Below are 13793 nucleotides of genomic sequence, written 5' to 3' on the forward strand. Positions count from 1 at the left end.
AAATTCTAATCGAATCGCGTCTCAATTCAATTCGATTTGTTTCCATTCGATTCGATTCGTTTCCATTCGATTCGATTCGATTCATTTGGTTAAATTCGATCCATTTCATGCCTTTCCATTCTAAATCACTTTCTTACGTCCCGTTTTGCTGACGAATTGAGCTCTGGGCCATAAAAACTTCATTTTCTCACTCTAACATGGTCCAAATGTCACCCGTTTGTCCCGTTTCATTCCAAACAACTTGTTTATGCTTAAGTTTACATTTTTCTTACCTAATAAGGCCTTGTTTTCTCAGTATCAAATCTTAGGGCAAATCGACATAAAAAACTTAACCTTTTACCTAAAACGTACCCTTTTGGTTCGTTTTTTTTTTGGCTCATATCAACACGTGAATCTAGACGTGTTTTATAACAACTCGGTTTTTACCAGTCTATATTAACCAATCCGTTTTATGTTCGGGTAATTTTAAATGAAAAATTTTATCGCGTTTAACGAGTCATTATTTAATATTATTGTTTTAATATTTTAAAACTACTTTGATTAATATACATTTTTAACCCAAATCTAAACTTTAACCCTACTTTGTTTCCACCTAAATAGTTCAGGGACTAAACTGCAAGATTTCAATTATTATTATATTATTATATCCTTTAACCCATTTAACCCAAACCCTTGTACCCGTATGTCCTGACCCGTTAACCCGTTTTGTTTGCTTGTACCATAATTCTTGTATCAAACATAGAAATTGAATCATGATTTTTATTATACTTACCTTAACGACTCCACCGACGTATTCAATTAGGAAATAGCAATCAATTGCGATATGTATTGCTTATTAAACAAAGCGTCATGAACTCGTTTATTGATATTCATTAAAACGACCATAAAATTTCAATTAAATCCGCATAAACAACCCTCATGGTAGCGCCTATCGATCCCCCATAATCAATTAAGTTAGTGTTACTTTCATTACGTGATCTTGATAATGTTTCAGCCGGCCGTTCATCATTCAAAATAATCATCTTCAAATCATCGTTAAAGGTAATTATGTACATGTTTCTGGTCTTCGTGTTTCTTTGTATATTAACCCTAAGGTTAATCGAATCAACATGTAACGAATTAACGGATTGATGAATCTAGGGTTTATGTTCTTAAAAGGGTGGTATGGTCTGCTAATAATAAGGTTTCTGTCTGGTTATTAGCCATATGACGCAACCAGCTCAGTTGGCTGGAAGGTTTGGAGACGACCATTGGCGCGGGTTTGAGTCCCGGCCATGGCAGTTTTGTTCTTATTTTTGTTTTTTTTAATTGTTTATGAATCTAAATGGTTTTGTTAATGTACTATAACTAATATTAAGTATTTATAAACGTAATTATTTTAAAATTGACATATAAACCGATCCTTTTTCCGAACTCTGGTTATACGCCATATATATGTATGTCTATCAGTTTATTAAAGGTTTTAATATTTAAGAAGAATTTTTAAATTAAAATATATATTTAAAGTTTATCTCGTTTATTCACGTATTAAAAGTATAGTTCGAGTTTTCATAAAAGATCATGTTTTATATAAATATTATTATATACTATTTTATGAATTATTATCTATTATTTACAATATTAACTTAAAAAGAAATCTTTATTAAATAATATATATATATATATATATATATATTTATATAAATACGTTAAACCTAGTTCTAGTTTTAAACATTTAAAACAAATATCTTCATATAAACTATATTATAAATATTATTTATTCAAGTATTCTACTCATAATGATAATTTTAAATAATTAAAATCATATTATTTATGATAAACCTTTGTTAAATAAAAGTGATAATAAAACTAATAATGAATTAACGTAATATATAACTTTCGCAAGAACACACTCGACCACCAATTTCCGAACTATCTAATTTTAGCTTCGTATGCAATCCATATTTATTTTCCCGCAATTATTGTTACTTAGGACTTTTCGTTGGTATCATTCCCGAAGAACTTCGTTTACCGCTTTCTTACCTATTCATTATCACTTGCTTAATCGCTAAGGTGAGTAATCACTTCCCTTTTTACTTATTTTAAACCTTTTTGGGAACATGTGCGTATCTTAAATATTTACCTATTATCTAGTATACACAACCGCAACTGTTAATCCTTGTGTGTATATCAGTTTATGCTTAACTTGCTATTTGCTTACTTGCTTTATTTGAACGCTATTTGCTTACTTCGGCAACCGATGTCCATTTTTATGGCAACGGTTTAGTCCTTGCTTTGGTAACCAATGTCCATTTATATGGATTGGTTGAGCCCTTTCTTTATGGTTTGCTTTCTTTATGGTTGATTGCTTGTTTATATGCTATGGCTTAACTGTTTATTCTCACAGGAACAATTTGCATCTTTTTTTATTTATTATATATTATTATTGTTGTGTCTTAAACTGGTGTTTTACTCACTCAATATGTGTTGTTGACAAATATTATATTTTATACGCATATGCAGATTATCGTAGAATTTAATGCAGGTTGGTGAAGACTTAATGAAGAATTTAGTTAGAAAAATAATGTAATCAAGAAATATAAAATTTGTATTGTTGTATGAATTATGTATTTGTTTGTATTTGATTTATTTGAAAATTGAATTTAATTAATAGATATTGTCATTTAAATATTACATGTTAGTACCTTGAGAGCTGTAACAATCAGCTCACGCCCCGACATTTCCGCCTTAGGTTGGGGTGTGACATGTTTCTTGCTTCGATTGATGAAGATTTAAGCCGAAACCTACTCCTTCTTCACTTTGAATCTGGTCTGAATGGTAGAAGAGTGTTTGTGTGTGTTTGAGAGTGTGGAGGCAAAGTTGGTGGAAATGAGGGTTTAGGGAGGTTTAAGGGTGTTTATATACCCTAAGCCCATGGACCTAAGGCCCATCACCATCTCTTATTCCTCATTTTATTGTCCAAGCCCACACTCTATTATTTTTATTTCACTTAATAATAACACACCATTAAGTAAACGAAATTCTTTTATTTATTATTATCAAAAGTAGGATGTTACAACTGAGCGGGAGTGATGATCTTCAAGTCTACAAATTCACATGCGACGAATGAAAATCCGAAGTGGTCAACAAGTACAGAACGGTAAAAACGTGGGACGAGGATGACTTATGCAAATACTCAAGTCGTGCTCGAAATGGGTCGATCTAGTTACACCGGACCTTGATGGTGACTCGATGCAAAAGTGTACGAAAATTACTTCGTTCGGTGTATATGTCTCATCTAGTAGCTCGGATGCTCATGTAGGGATCGACCTAAACGTGTCTGGGCAAAAAGGTCAACCACAATTCCTACGTCGACCACCCAGAAGAGACCGGTGCAATATATCAACCACAAGTATCGAGGTCGATCCGGAATTTGTCGAAGACGCACACAAAATATCAAGTAGTACTGAGGCGGAGACCGGGTTGAAAGTTTCAAAAGATAGATTTAAGAAGTTAGACTTTCTTACCAAAGAATTTGGCAACCTAGACCCCATGCGCCAAGAGGTATTCGAACAAGAACAAACACTTGTTTTTGAGGAAATCAAAGCAGATCAAGAATGAAGGAGAAGAGCAGGAGACGATGGAGATGGAGAATAAATATGTATTTTTATTCTTAAATTTGTAATTTTTTTATATTGTTAGGATGCTTTTTTTATTTGTATTTTTTATGTTATTAGGATGTTTAATGTTTTTTTATTATATAAATTATTTCTTTATTTATATTACTATGTTATATTAAAAAAAATCAGATAATTCATTGAAACCATCGTTCGCCTGGGCTTAGGCAGCTTCAGTAGTTGCTTCATCGAATGTCCAGTCAACACTACATGTCACAATATTATTGGATGAATTTGGAGCTTGGCTTTCACCACAACAAACTGTCTTAAAAAGGCTTGGAAGGTAGGCATTTTGGTCCACTATTTTAATCTTCAAAAAACCCATGTAATTTAATCTCAAAAACCCATTTACATCTTTACTCATCTCCTGCAACCACCACTACTCCATCGCCACCACCTTGACGAAAAAGTTTTCGGAAAATTTCATCGGAATTTTAACTGGGAAGTCGTCGGAATTTTTGCTGGAAATTTAGCTGAAGAGTCGCCGGAAAATAGGTACTAGAACAGGTTGCCGAAAAAAGCATAGTGGAAAACACTGTGAAAAACACAATGTAAAAAACACAATTGTGTAACACAATTTGATAAAACACAATTTGGTAAAACACAATTATTGGTAAACACAAATTGTAAAAAACTAACTATTTTTTTTAACTTTTATATATCTACATGATACTCATATAAAAGATAAAAAAACAATTGTTATTATGGTGATTTTGTTTTTTTTAATGTCGTATAAAAAAGTTATGAATGTTTTAAAATGATGGTGGAACTGACATGTGTCTTTTATGTGGAGAAACAACAAATTTGTTATCCCTATTATGTCATTAACCTTATCACTTGATTTCCCCTATAAACTAATCTGAACATCCATGTTCATAATTAATGGACTAGATTACCTTTTATCCTTTATATAAAAACCATACTTCCTATTATAACATAACCATATTAATCAAATTATTAGTAGTTAATCTACTAAATGGTTTATACCTAAATGCAATAATTTGGGTCATCATTTTTTTCGGTTCAATCTTTACAAGCTCAAATGACAAAAACTGAAAAATCAAAATCGAACAAAAATGAAAACCGAAAAACTGAAACGAATGGTTTTTAACAAAAAAAGATTTGGTTTGATTTTAGGTCGAAATCGACTCAAACCAAACTACACACACTTCTAATTAAATATTATCTTAAAATAAATAGTGTGTCACCCAACACGTTATGCCAGGGCACATTGGTAAAATCTGGGCGATGGTAAAACCCAAGCGTTGTCGGTCCCGGGTGTTGAGACAATAGGTCGACACGAATTCCTTCGGTTTCGATTACGTATTTTATATATCGGAAATAAAACCAAAAAGATATAATAATTTGAGGTTTACCAATGGTATAACAAAACATAACATTAGCTAAATGGAAACTAAAAGAAGTAAATTCCATCGTACATTGGTGGAGAAAATAAACCACCTTGGTATAAATAAGAAAGTAAGTTCTTATTACACATTGGTAGATTACAAAACTTGTAAGCTCTTTATTAGAAAGACAACTCATATGATAATATTCTTATAAGAAAAATCACACCCAGTGGTCCTAGGTGCGAAGAACCCGACGCGCACGGGCTAGGGCAAAGTGCGATGAGCGCAGTGTGGCGCTTTGATTAGTATTTTTGTGGAAAATTAAAATATATTTTTGGGAAAAAGGAGCTCAATATGAGGCAAAGACACCGGCTAGAAGTTCTTAGCGACTATGATTGTGAAATCCAGTATCATGAAGGTAAATTTAATGTAGTAGCCGATGCATTATGATAAACCAATAAGAGTATGAGTTTTAAGGTTAGAACTTCATATCAATTTAATTGATGAAGTGAAAAATGCTCAGAAACAAGAAATGGAAGAAAATAACATTGCTGATGAAAAAAAGAAATGGTACCATTGATCAACTAGTCAAAGGAAATGATGAAATTCTCCAATAAGAAATAAAATCAAGGTACCAATCATAGGAAATCTACGAGAAAGGATTCTCGAAGAATCCCATAAATCCAAATATACAATGCATCCCGGAAAAGATAAAATGTATCAAGATTTAAAGAAATTCTACTGATGGACATGAATGAAAAAGGACATAACTAATAATGTTTCGAAATGTGTAACTTGTTCACAAGTTAAAGCTGAACATCAAAAGCCATCATGATTACTTCAAAAATTAGAAATGCTATAATGGAAATTAGAATTTATAACAATGGATTTGTTATTGAATTACCTACAACAAGAAAAGATAATGACACGATCTAGGTGATTGTGGATAGATTAACAAAAACAATTCATTTTATACCAATGAAGGAAACTTTTAAAATGGAAAATTAGCTAAATTGTATGTAGAGAAAGCCGTCTCATTGCATGGAGTTCCATTATCCATTGTATTTGATCGGGAGAGCCGTTTTACTTCTCATTTTTGGAAAAGTTTCCAAGTAGCCATGGAACAAGGTTAAAGTTGAGCACAATGTACCATCCACAGACTGATGGTCAAAGTGAAAGGACCATACAAACTGTAACATCTCGGATTTTCCGGACTTATTCTTTTTCGCTTCTAAACATCCGAACGTTGGTGAAGTAGGAAAATAATATCTTGAGCATATATTTATAATATTATCTATGTGAAATCACATGTAAAATGATTATGTGCTTAGTCCATGGCTTGTTTCATGAAATTTCAATCGTTTGCGCGTAATTTGTTCGTTTTTGGCTTTCACGAGAATAATATTTAAGAAACAACAACGAGGGTTTATTTTATAATATTGACTTAGTATTTTAGTCATAATGATTCGTTATAATCCGATTCGGTATTAAAAAGTTCGTTTAAGCCCGAACCTCGTACTAAATGGGTCACTCCTGTAAATATGATTATTATTAAATTAAGTAAAATATCCCACACCCATAAGCAATTCTGCCTCCTCTCCCTCTCATTGATTTCAACACACACACCCTTCAATTCAATATTGTTCTTGCAATTGGTTGTGTCTTTGAGTGTTTCAAACCATTCCTAAGGCTAACTGGTAGAATGTAGATTGGTTTGAACTGAACTTTGAAGAAGATGATATTGTAAATACCAGCTCTAATTTTGTAAGGCCCCGTTGCCGGTGCCTCACATTTGGACGTTGGATTTACTCATTCACATAGTTCTAGTCATCAGAGTTAATAAAAACATTCGCGGAATATAAAAACTTCAACCATAATATATTACATAACTTACAAATCTCGTTTTACCAAACATTCATAGTCATTAAAAAAATGAAACATAGTCTTTAGATCATCATAACATTTTCTTGAGATGCTAGTATCTTCAATTCCATGCCATGTGTCCTCATCAAGCCAGCTGCCTCATTCTACTCACCTGGGTGCATACTAAAAGTCAGCTACGCTGAGTGAGTTCTAGTTAATCATACAACATACAATGCATTCGTTACTACATACTTCATATTCTCATGCCTCATTCAAAGTATATATATATACTTACCTTTATACTTTATTCAAATTTCTACTTTACATTGTTCTATTCTACCTCGGATATTATTAGGGTCCGGTCCCTTTTTTCTGCCTTGAGTATTATTAGGGCTCAGTCCCTTTCTGCCTTAAGTATTATTAGGGCTCAGTCCCTCTCTGCCTTGAGTATTATTAGGGCTCAGTCCCTTTCTACCTTGAGTATTATTAGGGCTCAGTTCCTTTCTTCTGTACCTGACCATCTCTTACATTCATTCATAACATACGTACATGTCATTCACACATTATACCCAACATTATATCCATAATCATAACTTGACAATACGTGCAATATCCGAAGATCGTTCACGTACTGACAAGCAATCAATCATATCTTTCACATCATTCACATAAGGCATACACTTATCACTTAGGATAAGCGTATTAACAATTCACATTGAGTATGCACACAGCCCCGAAAACATAACAAGGAATGGGGCTAGAAATCACCTGAATGCGGTTACGTTCACCGTTAATAGTTATTCCTTTCTTGAGCTGTGCACGGCTAACTGTATAATGATTACATGTATTAATTAACTATTACTACTTATATCGTATTTTTATCTAATCATAACCCTCAACGAAAGGGGGTCCGAGGGCAGCGCCCCTGGCAGCGGGGTCTAGGGGCGGCAGCCCCTAGCAGGGTCCAAGGGGCAGAGCCCCTGGCTGGGGTCGAGCTGAACGAATTAAGCCTAATTCGTTATCACAACACTGACTAATTCGTTATATAATCTTCCTTGGTTCGTTATCCAGATTCGTCCCTTATTTTCATTACTGTCGTAACACATTTTCCATTAGGATTTTATATTATTATTTAATTCGCTAACTCAAAAGTTCAAGGGCTTATTTGTAATTAATTCATTCTTTTCTAAGTTCAGGGACCATTCTGTCCTTTTGCTAAACTTCTAGTTCGTTACATTGTTCTTAACGAATTGGCTTATCTTGGCGAACTGGTCCAAGTAGCGAATTGAACCCTTTAACGAACTGGTTATTAAACAAACTGGTCCTTATAACGAATCAGTTCATGTTGCGAATCAGTCCATGTAACGAATTGGACTTTCGATTCGTTATCTCAGTTAACGAATGGTCATAGCGAAGTGGAAGTTAGTTCGTTACATTATCCTTAACGAATTTGAACACGAACTAAGTCTAGTTCGTTATCCTTTCCTTAGCGAATCGTCATAACGAATTAGGGTTAGGTCAGAGAATGTCAGAAACATTCTCTGAAGCCTAACCTCGTACCAAACATTTCCGGCGCCGTCATCGCCGGAAAACTGCGTTTTCGCCGGAAAAACGAGATCTCACTCGTTTTTCCACCGTTTTCGTCGTTTTTCGTCCCGTTTGATCCAGATCTGAGCTAGGGTGATCCCAAAGCTCATCTTAGGTTCAGTTTATCCCGATTTCACACGGATCTCGTGACTTGAACGGTTTAACGGTTTTGGCTCATCGTTTCGCGACTAGATCTAGCGGGTTTAAGCTGATACAACATCATACTATTATTACCTTGGGTCGGTGTTCCATTTCCTTCTTGATTTCGGCTAAGATAATGAGAGAACTAGAGAGAGCTTAAGTGTGTGTTTTGGTGGAGTATGGAATATGTGTAAATGAGGAATTAAATGGGAATTTATGACTTATATAATTATGAATCATGGGCTTAAGCCCATGGTCTTTCCTTCTTTCTTTTATAACCCATATCCATTCAACCCAACACTAGTTCGACTCATAATAACTCATATTTTCATTTATTAACTGAAACTAGAAAACGGGGTGTTACAAATTTCGATAATTGTAATATTATTATAACATAAATGAATAGGTTATAAGACCAAAATACCCTTGACTTAACGATCAAATAAACAGAGTTAACGATTCGGACGTAATTGGCAAAAAATGAAAAACCTCGATGGTCCAATTGAAAAAAAGAAACTTTTTGGGCGAAAATCGCACAATTAAATAAAACTTAAGGACGAATTTGGTACCTTACTTATTTTCAAAAGATTTTAATTACATTACACTGATTAAGTCTCTGTAAACTTACGAGATAGTTATTACTGGTATTGTGGGGTTTTGTATACAAGCTTTTTCTACTAGGCTATTACACGTTACTTATTCAAAAAGTGTTAGCCAGTAAGTAATATGACTACAGTCACAGATATGGTCGAGTGACAAGTGCCTTTTGATAATTGTAAGCAGGCAGATGTAAAAACATCTTAATGTTGTAACTATAAAATGTGTCATTTATAAATGAATGTATTCACTAGCATTTCCTACTATCAAATATTTTTAAACATGTTTCAGTGACTATTTAGAGAAAAAGGAATGATGTCTGCGGGCTTCCGGCTTAAATAAGTGGCTTGTCACAAGAATAAAGAGACGTGTTTTGTAAATTATGGTTTATCCACATAAAACTCATGTCTGTATAAAAATGGGTTTTATTACCAGTTTATGAAATAAGAATCATGGTTTTTTTATAACCCTGATCATATATCCTTACTATGGTCTTAATGAAATATTTCCGCTGCAATTTATTTTAATAAACACCGAAACCACAACTCAATGTTCACAACTCCCCTACCGGGGTATAGGGGGCGGGGGCGGGGTCTGTGACAAATGGGGTGGCGATGATTGGTAAAACTTGTGTATTGGTAAAACATGAGCGTTGTCAATCTCAGGCGTTGAGGTGGCGAGTCTACGCAAATTCGGTTGGTCTCTGTCGCGTTTGTTACGGTAATTAGAACTAAATAAAAAATAAATATGGCATTTTTTCGTTTTCGTTACGTTCGTAAAAACCTGGAACTAAAACATAATACGGTGAGTCTGCAATTGGCATTCAATCGATTCACGTTGTTTTCGTTATGTTACCAAAACTAGAAAAACAAAAACATAAACAATACAAAAAACTAAAGTGACCACTAAGGTGCCACCAAGTGGCCCCATCGGGCACTTGCGACACAAAAGTTCTCTTTTATATATATTAGTATTATTACTAATAGTAATAGGGTCAAATTATTCTATAAAGGGGAACAAAAATGAGAAGCATGAGAAGGATTTGTAGTCACACAAAAAACCCCCTAAAATAACAGAAAAAAATTAAAAAAAAAATCTTAACTCAAAATTTAATAAAAAAACGAAAAAATAAAAACACCAAAAATGTTTCCATCGTCTTTCTCGTTTAAAAAAGACACAATGGTGAGTGAAAAAGATCATTGTGTCTTTTTGTTTATCATTATGATTTGTGTTTATTTTTGTCATTGATTGTGTCTCTTTTCCTCAACATTGTGTCTTTTTTTTTCTTCTTAATATTGTGTTATATTACTCAACATTGTGTTATATTTTGTTTGGCATTGTGTTATATCATGCGATCTATTGTGTCATTTTTTAGTTATAATTGTGTCTTTTGTTCATTTTCGTAATTGTGTTTTTGATCTCGGCATTGTGTCTTTTCGTCATTTTTTTTATTATTTTTTTGAACAGAAATGATGGTGGAAACATTTTAGTTTTTTAAATATTTTCATTTTTTATTTATAATTTGAATTATGATTTTTTATTAGTTATTTTGAATTTATTTTTAAGAGATTTTTTTGTGCGTTTACAAATCTTTCCCACGTTTCCCATCTTTGTCACCCTTTATTTTTTAACTATACCCATAGTAATAACCCATCTTTTTATGAAGCTTGTTATATCGTAATCTCTTTCTACACGTATTTACTATTTTCCATTTTAATCAGATTGGGATTAAATAGATGGCACGAAGTTATTTATAGAATTTACTTAATTAGTTTTTCTATTTTTCTGATTTTTATTTGATTTTTATATTGTTAGTTTGCTTTATAGTTTGACAGGGCCGGCCTAGGGATGTGGCCGGGTAGTCGATGGTCACATGCCAAACACCCGCTAGGACTGATTTTTTTTCTAAAATTATATGAACTTTTATGAAAAAAATATTATGTATAATCAATGTTATAATTTTATAAACACTAGCTTGGTCTAGTGGTAAAGAGGTTTGATATTTCACCAAGAGGTTGTGGGTTTTAGTCTTAGTTGATGAGACATTTTTATGTTTATTTTTTTATACATAAGTTTTTTACACAACTCAAATCATAACTAAGTAAGCCAGTTTCAAATTAAATTGTTTAAACCCCAAGAAATGTTTCTTTACTTAAGACCCAAAAAAAATTTCGTCTTTGGCCCAAAAAATTTCGTCTTTTCGGAGCCGGCCCTGTAGTTTGATTTACTATTGGGTTTGGTTCTGGTATTAGTGTATCATCACAAACCTAACTGATACCGATCAAATTCATGCAACCACAACGAACGTGTTATAACAATCGGTACGTTGGAGTGGAAGAATTATTTTTTAGATTTAGCTCCGTAAGTATTTCCGGCAGGGCCGACTCCGAAAAGAAGACTTTTTTTTGGGCCAAAGGCGCAATTTTTTTTGGCTTTAAGTAAAAGGGACATTTTGTTGGGTTTAAACAATTTATTTTTAAGTAGACTTAGAGCATTCTCAACCCCGTTCCTCATCCCTATCTTTAGATTACACTAAAAAACACTACATTTCTCTCTCATGTTCAATTAAATAATATTTTTATATCTTTATCATTACAATTTTCTCTCTTCTCTACTCACAACCAATCCAATAAATATTAAAAAATAAATAGGGGAAACATTTAGGAGAAACAATGTTTCCCCAAATGTTTCATCAAATTTACAAAAAATCACTACATTTCTCTCTTCACCCTATAATTTACACTCACAATCACTCACAACCTCACCATATAATTTGCAAACTTTCCTCACATAATGTAACACCCCGTAACCGCAGCGGAAACGTAAACGGGATGCAACAGACACCTCTGATATCAACCACATTGTTTATAAAGAAAACTGAATACATTAATATACTTCAAATTACATTATCTCTTATTTCATTACCGTCTAGGTGATACACACATCATACAATACGATACATAATTCTATTTATTTTAATGTATCCTAACATCCCGCACGCAAATCTTACACACATCAAGCACTTAGCACGTAAGCAATCACTTCATCTTAATTGTACCTGAAAAGCATGTGAGAAAACGGGTCAACTACGAATAGTTGGTGAGTTTCACAATTTGAATAAACCATGATAAATCCATATCATAATATAATATTATCGATGTAATTATGCTGAGCCCACAAGTGAAACCTCTGTTAAACCAGTACTGTACCTGTTCCGGGGGCAATGTTAACCCAGAAACACTTCTAGGGACATCTGGGGACACTGTTAACCCAGTACAGTACCCATTCCGGGGCCAATGTTAACCCAGAAACACTTCTAGGGACATCTGGGGACACTGTTAACCCAGTACAGTACCCATTCCGGGGGCAATGTTAACCCAGAAACACTTCTAGGGTCATCTGGGGACACTGTTAACCCAGTACTGTACCCATTCCGTACGATTCCCGTACAACCAAATATTTATAAATACACGCAAATCCATGCGTTCAGTATGTACTTAAACATTTCAATAGTAACATGCTTTCCGCCCCGGGAAAACATTTAAAAACAATTCAGAAAAAGGGGCTCGTGAAACTCACCTTAGCACATGCAAGCAGGTAACAACAATCATTATCAGTTAACACGTCCAATCTGTATTATGATCCCTACGATCGTTATTATACAATTATTGTTTATATAATCTTTAACCGTATCAACCGGTACATCTGGGGACACTGTTAACCCAGTACTGTACCCATTCCGGGGGCAATGTTAACCCAGACACACTTCTCCGGGGGCAATGTTATCTCGTCTATTATTGAACCCTCGGTTCGTTCGGGTTTCAATAACTATCGATCGATTAATCGCATGTTCAATACGATAAATTGTATATTCACGTACAATCGATACAGTGAACCATGTATTCTCGTATCATTACTATGGTAATTCATGTACCCGACATTAAATATAACGTAACTATTGTCTACCGGTTAGGGTATACCTGGTTTCGTCGGAATCGTTGCATTCTCCCCCCGTTAAGAAATTTCGTCCTCGAAATTTTACACGCCCACTATCCCCTTCCGAAGGAAAGGTGGGGGTTTTTCTTTCAGAATTCACCCTCGCGTTACCAGGTATAATCTGGTCCTTGCTGTGAATTCCACTTAATCTTAATCATTAAAGCTTGGTATGTCCAAACTGTTTAGTTTTCCCGTCTACTATCTCTACGGAATTATTTATGATATTAAGCAAGTTTTCTATGAGTACCTCCATTACTAGTACTCTCGTTGCCTCGTCGCTTAGGTACTTTTCAATCCGTATACATGGCAAAACATCATGTATAGTACTTAGCCCCTGGAGTACTTTAATCGATAAACTAAAGGACCAATCATGAAGATAGTCTCATGAGGTCCAATATATTAAGAAGCTATTTTCGGTTTTGCCAAACCTCATATCACCTTTCTAAGGTGATGCCTTAAAAAATGCCTTGTCACCTCCTTCCAGTGACAATTGTTTCCTATGAATGTTGGCATAAATCCTTTGCCAATCTCGCGCTGCTCTCAACTTATCTTAAATATTATAAATCCGATTGGTTGTTTCTCGAATCAATTCAAATCTTATGGT

This window comes from Bidens hawaiensis, unplaced genomic scaffold (genome assembly GCF_021521415.1).
Source record: "Bidens hawaiensis isolate Kalapana, Puna unplaced genomic scaffold, B.hawaiensis_p1.1 tig00015979_1, whole genome shotgun sequence".
Classification (NCBI taxonomy): Eukaryota; Viridiplantae; Streptophyta; class Magnoliopsida; order Asterales; family Asteraceae; genus Bidens; species Bidens hawaiensis.